Source organism: Rhinatrema bivittatum, chromosome 3, assembly GCF_901001135.1.
Source record: "Rhinatrema bivittatum chromosome 3, aRhiBiv1.1, whole genome shotgun sequence".
In the NCBI taxonomy this organism is placed as follows: Eukaryota; Metazoa; Chordata; class Amphibia; order Gymnophiona; family Rhinatrematidae; genus Rhinatrema; species Rhinatrema bivittatum.
In genome coordinates, this window is record NC_042617.1 from 402917373 (window position 1) to 402929933 (window position 12561).

A 12561-nucleotide genomic window follows, 5' to 3' on the forward strand; every position below is an offset into this window, starting at 1 on the left:
AACACTTTTAGCTGTAGGAAAGATTCTCTGGGGGATTTAGTAATTCAACTAATGAAGAAAAGGTGAGTACTTTCCCTAGGTTAAATCTGTGGACTTGGGTAGGACAATTTTCAAACAAATTTTCATGTGTAAATAGCAATTTATGCATGCAGTTTGGAAGTCTAAAAGTTGCATTGCTTTAATGCAACTAAAAGTATGTACAGTCTTCCACAGTATGCATACTTTTAGCTGCATTTAGTCAAAATATAGGAACCTAGAAATAAAGAAACATGACAGCAGAAAAAAACCTTATGGCTTTCTAGTATGCTCATCTGCTAACCTCAAAATCCCTAATCCCTTCTTCAGAGATCTCTTATGCTTTCCCATGCTTTATTGACTTCAGTTCTTATCTTGAACAAATGGGAGGCTGTTCCATGTATCCACCACCCTTTCTGTAAAGAAATATTTCCTTAGATTACTCCTAAATGTTCCCCCTTTCACTTTCGTTCCATGACCCATCACTCTAGTGCCTCCTTTCTGATGGATTGATACTCTGGAAGTATTTAAATGTCTGTGTCCTCTATCCTGCCTTTCCTCTAGGGTATATATGTTTGTATATTTATGTCTGTCCCCATATGGTCTACAATGAAGACAACTGACTTTTAGTAGACACTATCTGGAAGACTATATTTGGTTTATATCCTTTTGAAGGTGTGGTCTCCAGAATTGTGTATAGTATTCCCAATGAAAACTCACCAGGGACTTTATGCAGGTCAATATCACCTTCTTGTTTCTGCTGATCATTCTTCTCCCTATGAAGCCAAGTGTCATTGATACTTTTGCCATTGCCTAAGCCATCTCTTTAGCCAACTTAAGGTCATCAGATACAATGACCCCCAGATCCCACTCTTGTTTTGAGAATAGACAAATTTTGCCAATATATTGTACTATTCCCTTGTGTTTTTGCAGCCCAAATGCATGACTCAGCAGTTTTCAGCATTAAAACTTAGCTTCCAGACTCCAGATTATTCCTCAAGCTACACAAGATCCATCTTCATGTTTTTCATTGCTTCCTGAGTGTCTACCCTTTGCATATTTTGATAACATCTGCAAAAATACAAACCTTTCCCAAAAGTCTTTCCACAGTATCACTTACAAAAATGTTGAAAAGAATCAGTCCAAGGACTGATGCCTGTAGCACAACACTTCAGAGCAAACATAGTTTTACTAATACTCTTTTTCATTTACCATTCATCTACTTCTAGCCTAGTCTGTCACTTTAGGTCTCATAACAAGCGTGTTCAGTTTACTTATAAATCACCTTTGTGGAACCATGTCAAAGGCCTTACTGAAATTCAAGTCCATTACATCTAATACTCTCCTTTATCCAATTCTATAGTCACCCAGTCAAAGAAGTTGTTCATATTAATCTGACAAGGCCTACTTCTGATAAAAACATGATATATTGTATCTTGCAATCCACTTGATTCTAATAACTGAACTATTCTCTATTTTAGCACTTATTCTGTTGCATTCAATGGTCCATAGGCTGTTCCTGCCAACTGCTACACTTACCTTCCTTGCATGAGCTGACTGTCTCTCTCTGATGCAGTGAATGACACTGGTCAGCCACACAGCAGGATGCTGACAGAGCATACTGTACCTTCCCCCTAGGTGCAATTGCTCACCACTGCCTGAAATTTAAAGGGAATATGGCATAAATTCCTTGTGGACTCTAGAGATGACATCACCCTCATAGCCTTATGTAAGGGCAGCTCCTGGAAGCAACTCGCCTCAGCAACAGCTCCTACTGCCGTTCTTAGTCCACTTTGAAGTGTTGCAAAAAAAGTGGAATATAAAAATAAAATAAAAAAAAATAGTACTGCATGTTCCTTCCCAGTGCTCCTTCTTTCAGCCTTCATTAAAGCCTTATATTCAGCCTCCATTCAGCTTTGTCTTCACTCTTCAGCCACCTGACTCGGTTTGTCTTCTGTCTTCATCCCTGTCTGCTCCATCTATGTTGCCCATCTGTTTCTGTCTTTGCCTGCCCGCTCTGCCTATCCAACCCTCTTCTACTCCCTCAGATGGATACCTGGTTTAACCTCAGCCTGGACCTTGGATATTACTGGCCACTAGAGATGTGAATCGTGTCCTCGATCGTCTTAACGATCGATTTCGGCTGGGAGGGGGAGGGAATCGTATTGTTGCCATTTGGGTGTGTAAACTATCGTGAAAAATCGTTAAAATCATGAGCCGGCACACTAAACCCCCCTAAAACCCACCCCGACCCTTTAAATTAAATCCCCCACCCTCCCGAACCCCCCCAAATGCTTTAAATTACCTGGGGATCCGGCGGTGGTCCAGAACGGCGGCGGTCCGGAACGGCCCCCTCAATAGAATTGTGTTGTCTTCAGCCGGCGCCATTTTTCAAAATGGCCGCCGCAAAATGGCGGCGGCCATAGACAAAACGATTCGACGGAGGAGGTCGTTCCGGACCCCCGCTGGACTTTTGGCAAGTCTTGTGGGGGTCAGGAGGCCCCCCAAAGCTGGCCAAAAGTTTCCTGGGAGTCCAGCGGGGTTCCGGGAGCGATTTCTTGCCGCGAATCGTTTTCGTACGGAAAATGGCGCCGGCAGGAGATCGAGTGCAGGAGGTCGTTCAGCGGCGGTCCGGAACCCCCGCTGAACGACCTCCTGCAGTCGATCTCCTGCCGGAGCCATTTTCCGTACGAAAACGATTCGCGGCAAGAAATCGCTCCCGGAACCCCGCTGGACTCCCAGGAAACTTTTGGCCAGCTTGGGGGGGCCTCCTGACCCCCACAAGACTTGCCAAAAGTCCAGTGGGGGTCCGGAACGACCTCCTCCGTCAAATCGTTTTTGTCTATGGCCGCCGCCATTTTGCGGTGGCCATTTTGAAAAATGGCGCCGGCTGAAGACAACACAATTCTATTGAGGGGGCTGTTCCGGACCGCCACCGTTCTGGACCACCGCCGGATCCCCAGGTAATTTAAAGCATTGGGGGGGGGTTCGGGAGGGTGGGGGATTTAATTTAAAGGGTCAGGGGTGGGTTTTAGGGGGTTTTAGTGTGCCGGTTTTCCTGCCCTCCCCTTCCCCTGATTTACGATTTTTTAACGATAAATCGGGGGAATTGGTATTGTATCGTGGCCCTAACGATTTTTTGACGATTTAAAATATATCGGACGATATTTTAAATCGTCAAAAAACGATTCACATCCCTACTGGCCACTGCCTGGACCTTGGATATGATTGACCACTATCTGCCTCTGACCAAAGCCTGGAGCCAGGATACTTATGACTACCACCTGCCTGTAACCCAGCTTACCACAGACCTTCTCTTCTGCCATCAAAGGAGACCCCACCTAAGTCCTGCTGCCCTGGAACCCAAAGGCTCAACCTGAGGGAACATGGGCTGGTATAGATGAAGTTCCTGAATGGTTTCTACTTCGCCTGGGTCCACCTGCCAATAGTAGGAACCTGCAGGGCTCCTCCCTGCAGAGAGAGCCAATCCTGCCTTGGCCCAAGGATCCAAGAAACAAGAATTCTATTAATCTATTCACAATAGAGGTCAGCTTAACCAATCTATAGTTCCCAGCCTCCTCCTTACTTTCACTTTTGTGAAAAGTAACCATATCCACCTGGCTCCAGTCCTCTGAAACTACTCATGATTCAAAAGAATCATTGAAAAGGTCAGCCAGTGGAATTTCCAGAACACTAAACTCCCTTAAATCTATTGGATGCTAGGGATGTGAATCGTTTTTTGCCGATTTAAAATATCGTCCGATATATTTTAAATCGTCAAAAATCGTTAGGGCCACGATACAATACCAATTCCCCCAATTTATCGTCAAAAAATCGTAAATTGGGGGAAGGGGGAGGGCAGGAAAACCGGCACACTAAAACCCCCTAAAACCCACCCCCGACCCTTTAAATTAAATCCCCCACCCTCCCGAACCCCCCCCCAAATGCCTTAAATTACCTGGGGGTCCAGCGGCGGTCCGGAACGGCAGCGGTCCGGAACGGCCTCCTGCAATTGAATCGTGTTGTCTTCAGCCGGCGCCATTTTTCAAAATGGCGGCGCAAAATGGCGGTGGCCATAGACCAACACGATTCGACTGCAGGAGGTCGTTCCGGACCCCCGCTGGACTTTTGGCAAGTCTTGTGGGGGTCAGGAGGCCCCCCCAAGCTGGCCAAAAGTCCCTGGGGGTCCAGCAGGGGTCCGGAAAACGATCTCTTGCCGCGAATCATTTTCCGTACGGAAAATGGCGCCGGCAGGAGATCAACTGCAGGAGGTCGTTCAGCGGCGGTCCGGACCGCCACTGAATGACGGAAAATGGCATACGGAAAATGGCGCCGGCCATACGCGTATGGCCGGCGCCATTTTCCGTACGGAAAACGATTTGCGGCAGGAGATCGTTTTCTGGACCCCCCAAGCTGGCCAAAAGTCCCTGGGGTGAATGAGTGAGGTGATCAAATTTACAGACCCTGAATTATTCTGAGTTATTAAATCATAAACAGATTGTGAAAAATTACAGGCGGACCTTGCAATACTAAGAGACTGAACATTCAAATGGCAGATGAAATTTAATGTGGATAAGTGTAAAGTAATGCACATGGATAAAAGTAACCCACCCAGTAGTTATACTATGTTAGGTTGCATATTAGGAGCTACTATCCAGGAAAAGGATCTCTGTATCATAGTGGAAAATACATTGAAATCCTTGGCTCAGTATGTTGCAGCAGTCAAATGTTAGGAATTGTTAGAAAGGGAATGCAAATAATTTGGAGAATACCATAATGTTTCTATACTGCTCCATGGTGAGACTGCATCTTCAATATTGTGTGCAATTCTGGTTGCCGCATCTCAAAAAAGATATAGTTAACATTGGAAAAGGTACAGAGAAAGGTGATCCAAATAATAAAGGAGATGGAACATCTTCTTGTTGAGGTAAAGCTAAAGAGATGAGGTCTGTTCAGCTTAGAGAAGAGACAGATGAGTGGGGATGTGATACAGGTCTATAAAATTATGAGTGGAATAGAATAGGTAAATTTAAAACAGCTATTTACTCTTTAAAAAATGACCAAGATTAGGGGATAATCCATGTATGTAGTTAATAGCACACTGAAAATAATAAATGAAGAACAATTTTCCCTTACCTTTACAGCTGTTTCTTTAGAAATCTATAGCAGTATTAGCAGCCCTTTACCTTTATTTTATTTCCTAACAAGAAAGGTTTGTTGCCCTTACAATATCTTCTTTTAGTTTTTCTCACCACTTTTATATTTTTCCAAGATTTTTGCAGCCATTTTCTGACTCTTTGAAGTATTCCCCCATTTTAACAAAGTTAGTTTTCCTGAAATCTAGGGACCTCACTTTAGAATTAACTATCAATATTGTCTCTCTAATACCGAATCATACCATCTGGTGATCACTGGATCCAGATCATCCACAATGATTTTTCCGAAATTTTGGAAAAATTCATAGTTCGTGTTAGTGCATGCTAACCATAGTTAGCTTGCACTAACTTTAAAACTCCCATTAGTGCATGCTAACAAAAAATTGGGACCCACAAAAAAAAAAAAAAATGAACCACGGGAAAAACAAAATTTCCCACGGGGGCTCAAAAACAAAGCCCGACCTGAAAAAATAAACAATGCACATCTCTAGCAATAGCACCTCTTCCTGAGTAGAAATTTTGTAATTATGCTCAGGAGAGGGGTGCTTAGGTCTGAGAGGATAATATCATGTGCTTTGAAGTGGCTGAAAGGTAGAACACAAATTAATTAATTGGTTAATTAATGAATTACAGTATCATATATAGATTGTATTTTCAGGATTATGTGCATTATTTTCCTGATAAGGTCATCCTATGTAACAAGCAGGTGCAAAAGTCAGTGAGTACAAGGCATATACACTGGTTTCCAAAAAAATTTAAAAACACAAAATAAGTGCAATTAATTTAATTTCGGGGCCCTGAAATGAATTGGAGGCCCCCAAATGAAACAAACCTTATTTGTTGAATTTGTAGGAAAACAATGTATCAGGCCTAAGCCTAGGCCCAAAGCCGGGGCTTTGTAAGGCATTGGTTGAAGCCCAAAGCAGGGCCATGGCCTTTGCCTTAGCACAGGGATGGCAAACTCCAGTCCTTGAGTGCCAGAAACAGGCTAGGTTTTCAGGATATCCACAATGAATATGCATGAGAATCTGTGTGCACTTCCTCCATTGTATGTAAATCTATCTCATGCATATTCATTGTGGATATCCTGGAAACCTGGTCTGTTTGTGGCACTTGAGGACTGGAGTTCATCATCTCTGCCCTAGTACAACACTGGTGCCTCAGCTTAAGCCTAGGCTTGAAGCTGAGGCCTCGCCTAGGGCTTAGGCCAAGGCCTAAATTTGGGGATGCAGCCTAGGCCTGAGCACAAAGCTGGGGTCTTGGCCTGGGCCCAGCCTGACAATGTCTCACCTGATCCATCAGGTATCTGACAGAAAGGCTGGGCCTCTGCCAGACCCAAGCCTGATGCCATGACCAAATCCAGAGGCCAAGTCATGATGCCTGACCCTCAACTTAGGCTGGAACCCAGACACAGGCCCGATGCTTCAAATGAGCCTGGAAGTCAGATTCCTACATCGAGGCCTCAGCCTGGATCCAGTCCTGATGCCACAACCCAACCGGGAGCCCAGGTATCAATGCCTGGTCTCGGTCTAGGCTGGAGTTTAGACCTAGGCCCGATGCTATGACCCGGCCTGGAGACACCACAACTTGGCTCAGAGGCCATGTCTTGATGCTAGGTCCTTGGCCCAGAACCAGGCCCGATAATGGGGACTGCCTGAAGCCAGGGCCGAGGCCCAGGCCCAGAGTCCAGACCATACAGCTGCTCCCTCATCATCCTCTTCTTTTCTTATGATGACATCCACTGGGCCTGCACTGGAGTTAATTAATTCCGGAGCATTCACCCCAGCAGATGGTGCCACTTTGATGTATGGTATTTTTATAGATGGGTCACAGAATTGGGCTTGGGTCCAGGCGCCAACCTAGGCCAAGACCCTGGCATTGGGACCCAGCCACTGGGTCAGGTCTCAGCATTGGTCCTGGGTACAGGATCCAGGCTAGATTGAGGCCCAGGCTTCAGGCCTGGGTCTGGACAAAACATCGGCCTTATGTAGGGAGAGGTTACGGTGATATATGGCTTCGCTGGCAGACCCCACTGGACCAGGTAAGTGGGGGCTGGGGGAGATCCTGGCCTCAGCATTTTTCCGGAAAGGTGGATGGGAGGTCCCTGGAGCCTCATTTTTGTTTTTTAGCCTTTTATTTTTAAATTGTTTGATTCTCTTTTTTCTCACAAATGAAATGAATGAACCAAATTTTGTGTGAAAAAAAACTAAAGAAAACAAAAATGAAATTATTTCCCTTGCACATCCCTAGTGAGTACTGTGGCAATTTTACAGTGAGAGCACATATGCATTTTCTCTTTCTAAACTGGTGCAACATTTGCAAGTTAAATGTAACTGTGCAGACAGTTTGAATATTGTTTCCTGAAGTCATGCAATTAAATAAAGAAAACATGTGGGGAGATGTGTACCCATGGGCCTGCAAGTGCATTTACACTGAGTTTCCCTTTGAAAATCAGGGCTTGTGTGTGTGTGTGTGTGTGGGGGGGGGGGGGGGGGGGGGGGGGGGGGGGGGGGGGGGACGGGGACGGCGGTGCAGGTACTTAGTCCCTGCCTAACGACTGACAATGTATTTTTGGTACATTTTTGTAAATATATTCTCAACTGTGTTTCCTATGGGAAATAATGGGAATTATGTAGTGAGAAGGGAGTTCATCTTTATTTTTCCCTGCAGAAAAATGCATTGAGAACCTTTATCTCTTAGCAAATTATCAAATATGAAATGACTGATTTACAGATTATTGTAGTTCTGATTTCTCTTTTTTGCACCAGGCCTTTAAGCATACCAGTATTAGACATTCTTGTATACGATTGTCTGTTACTTTGCTTCACATTCCATGTGTTTACACTACATATATAGGGATGTGAATCGTTTTTCAACGATTAAAATTATCGTCCGATAATGTTTATATCGTCTTAAATCGTTATAGAACACGATACAATAGAAATTCTAACGATTTATCGTTAAAAATCGTTAAATCGTGTTAGTGCGCACTAACTCGAGTTAGTGCGCACTAACTCCCCATTAGTGCGCACTAACTCGATTTAGTGCGCACTAACTGAAAATGATACAAATAAACACTTTCCAGGTCACTGAAGGTCAGTTAGGAATGAATATGTGTTCCTATTGGCTGGCTGCCCTCTTATCTATTGATGTTACCAAGGTTACCACTGAGGTGATGGTTGGGGGGATGGGAAATGGAACTGGAAACTAACGAACACCAACAGAAAATGAAACAAAGTGTTCACACTTCCCAGGTCAGTAAAGGTCACTTAGGAATGAATATGTATGTATGTATTCCTATTGGCTGGCTGTGCTCTTATCTATTGATGTTACCAAGGCTAATACTGAGGTAATGGTTGGGGGGATGTGAAATGGAAACAGTTGGAAGCTTGACAAAAAAAGTAATGTAATGATCAGCACTCACGTGACTAGAACTTGTTTGTTTATTATTTTTGTTAGCAGGCACCTGAAATGCTAGTGCATGTTGAATTTGCCAATCACTGTGCATTTTAGAAAGGTGGTCCTGGCTGGAACTGTACACAGTTCAAATATATGTAATTGATTGTTGGTAAGTGTATTTTTTAAGTAGCCACACTGGCACAAGTATGTTTACTTTTCCTCCTACTTAACTCACTAGCTCAGCTTTGTAAGAAGGGCTTCTCTGCTTGTGTGTTGTTTTTGTTTGGTGTGAGGAGAGCAGAAACATCAGATCTTTATTCAATCTACTACAGTCATCTCTTACAGTGCCCTATCCCTATTAATACCAGGAGTGTTGTGATCTTCCTGCACACAGTGCCCTAACCCTGATACCAGTCTGAGACAGCTCCCTCCCTGCATTACTAGTGAGAGGCTGGCTTCACAGACAGGGGGGAGCTGCCTGACCCTCACTCCTGACTTCCCCCATGTCCCAGCTAGTGAATGGTGTGTGGGTGAGGGGGGGGGGGAGGATGGTGAAGTCTGAGACAGCTCCCTCCCTGCATTACTAGTGAGAGGCTGGCTTCACAGACAGGGGGGAGCTGCCTGACCCTCCCTCCTGACTTCCCCCATGTCCCAGCTAGTGAATGGTGTGTGGGTGAGGGGGGGGGGGATGGTGAAGTCTGAGACAGCTCCCTCCCTGCATTACTAGTGAGAGGCTGGCTTCACAGACAGGGGGGAGCTGCCTGACCCTCACTCCTGACTTCCCCCATGTCCCAGCTAGTGAATGGTGTGTGGGTGAGGGGGGGGGGAGGATGGTGAAGTCTGAGACAGCTCCCTCCCTGCATTACTAGTGAGAGGCTGGCTTCACAGACAGGGGGGAGCTGCCTGACACTCACTCCTGACTTCCCCCATGTCCCAGCTAGTGAATGGTGTGTGGGTGAGGGGGGGGGGGGGAGGATGGTGAAGTCTGAGACAGCTCCCTCCCTGCATTACTAGTGAGAGGCTGGCTTCACAGACAGGGGGGAGCTGCCTGACCCTCACTCCTGACTTCCCCCATGTCCCAGCTAGTGAATGGTGTGTGGGTGAGGGGGGGGGAGGATGGTGAAGTCTGAGACAGCTCCCTCCCTGCATTACTAGTGAGAGGCTGGCTTCACAGACAGGGGGGAGCTGCCTGACCCTCACTCCTGACTTCCCCCATGTCCCAGCTAGTGAATGGTGTGTGGGTGAGGGGGGGGGGGGAGGATGGTGAAGTCTGAGACAGCTCCCTCCCTGCATTACTAGTGAGAGGCTGGCTTCACAGACAGGGGGGGGCTGCCTGACCCTCACTCCTGACTTCCCCCATGTCCCAGCTAGTGAATGGTGTGTGGGTGAGGGGGGGGGGGGGGAGGATGGTGAAGTCTGAGACAGCTCCCTCCCTGCATTACTAGTGAGAGGCTGGCTTCACAGACAGGGGGGAGCTGCCTGACCCTCACTCCTGACTTCCCCCATGTCCCAGCTAGTGAATGGTGTGTGGGTCAGGGGGGGGGGGAGGATGGTGAAGTCTGAGACAGCTCCCTCCCTGCATTACTAGTGAGATGCTGGCTTCACAGACAGGGGGGAGCTGCCTGACCCTCACTCCTGACTTCCCCCATGTCCCAGCTAGTGAATGGTGTGTGGGTGAGGGGGGGGGGAGGATGGTGAAGTCTGAGACAGCTCCCTCCCTGCATTACTAGTGAGAGGCTGGCTTCACAGACAGGGGGGAGCTGCCTGACCCTCACTCCTGACTTCCCCCATGTCCCAGCTAGTGAATGGTGTGTGGGTGAGGGGGGGGGGGAGGATGGTGAAGTCTGAGACAGCTCCCTCCCTGCATTACTAGTGAGAGGCTGGCTTCACAGACAGGGGGGAGCTGCCTGACCCTCACTCCTGACTTCCCCCATGTCCCAGCTAGTGAATGGTGTGTGGGTGAGGGGGGAGGGGGGAGGATGGTGAAGTCTGAGACAGCTCCCTCCCTGCATTACTAGTGAGAGGCTGGCTTCACAGACAGGGGGGAGCTGCCTGACCCTCACTCCTCCGGGGTATTGTGATCTTCCTGCACACAGTGCCCTATCCCTGATACCAGGGGTGTTGTGATCTTCCTGCATGCAGTGCCCTATCCCTATTAATACCAGGAGTGTTGTGATCTTCCTGCATGCAGTGCCCTATCCCTGATACTGGGATGTGTGCAAGAAGATCACAACACCCCTGGTATCAGGAATAGGGCACTGTGTGCAGGAAGATCACAACACCCCCAGTATCAGGAATAGGGCACTGTGTGCAGGAAGATCACAACACTCCTGGTATTAATAGGGATAGGGCACTGTGTGCAGGAAGATCACAATACCCCTGGTATCAGGGTTAGGGCACAAGTTCTAGTCACATTGACTGATCACATTACTTGTTTTGTCAAGCTACCAACTGTTTCCATTTCCCATCCCCCATATACTGTCAGTAGGAAACTTGGTAACATGAATAAATAAGAGGGCAGCCAATAGGAATACATATTCATTCCTAAACTGACCTTAACTGACCTGAAAAGTGTCAAATTGTATCATTTTCAGTTAGTGCGCACTAACTCCCAGTTAGTGCGCACTAATCGGAAAAAATGATTTTTAACGATTTTTTAACTAAAAAATCGTGCCTAAGACGATTTTCTTGCCCTGCCACACGATTTCTATCGTTAAGACGATATGGAAAACGATTCACATCCCTAATATTCAATCTTTCTTCTAATTTGTAAATGCTGATACATAAAACTGTAAACCTACAGAGCTAAACAGTAATATAAATATAATATACATAATTTTAGAAGAGACACAATTCAAAAGGCAAGCAAAGAAGATCACCAGTCTGCAAATCTAATAATGACTTTGCTAGAAACAATTACAATAAGGAGTCTATCATAACTATGAAATAGTAAAGTTTGGACAAAGAGTCATGTATTGCAGTTCAAATCTTTCTTAGCAATTTTTCATCTCTGTCAACTTGCTGATTTTTCAGGGTAGAACCAAGATGGTTTAACATAATTTGCATTCAATCACTAGACTACTATCTGCATTGCTTGACCAATGTATATATCATTGTTTCATGAACCAATTACTTCTTTCTAGGGAGATGGATTACTCATGCTGTGCTTTGGTTTGATCATAAAAACATTTAGTTTATGAGATTGATTGCAGACAAATAAGTTTTAATGGGCATAATGCAAAAAAAGTATATCTTTAAATCTTATCATTTCCTGATTGTCAGTTCTAACTGAAAACTTACTTCTACTGCATCATACACTGAAGAGTGAAAATAAAAACACTGAGAGAAAATAATGTAACTGGATTTGGGCAATATTTTCTTTACCTGGCAGTTTCTTCCTGCTTCTTTGGGTTTCTACTTCATTTAGAAACAAATCTGGGATCTTTATTCACAACTACCTGGGGATTTCCCCCCTTCATATGTTATATCTTCTTCAAATTTACTTCAATCTTCACAGTTACAGTCCTCAGTTAGAGGCCATGCACAAGGGCTCCTTCCAAGATCATGTAATCATAGGCCATAAATCTGGTGTCTATGTGTCTGTCTCCATTGCATGATGACTATATAACTAACTTCCACCACCCACTCCTCCCACAAGGGGTTATGAACACTGCATCCACAGCAGGCTTGGCCAACTTTGAGAGTAGAAAACCTCAGATGGGAAGGATCTCAATTCGTTGTACAGTGGATAAAGAGTAACGTTTGTTTTGGTTTTCACTCATTTAAAGGATCTCATGGTCCCATGAGGTTGGCTCCAGAATTTTAACAGTTTTAAGAAACTATTACTTGAACAGTTGAAGTTTTAAAATGATGTTAAAGCTAAGCTGAATTTTTAGAAGAAATCTGGATTTGGGGATTCTTCCTTTAGTGATATAGAAATGTAATGGTTAAGAGACAGCATATAGCTAACAATATGAAATGTCTATTTATT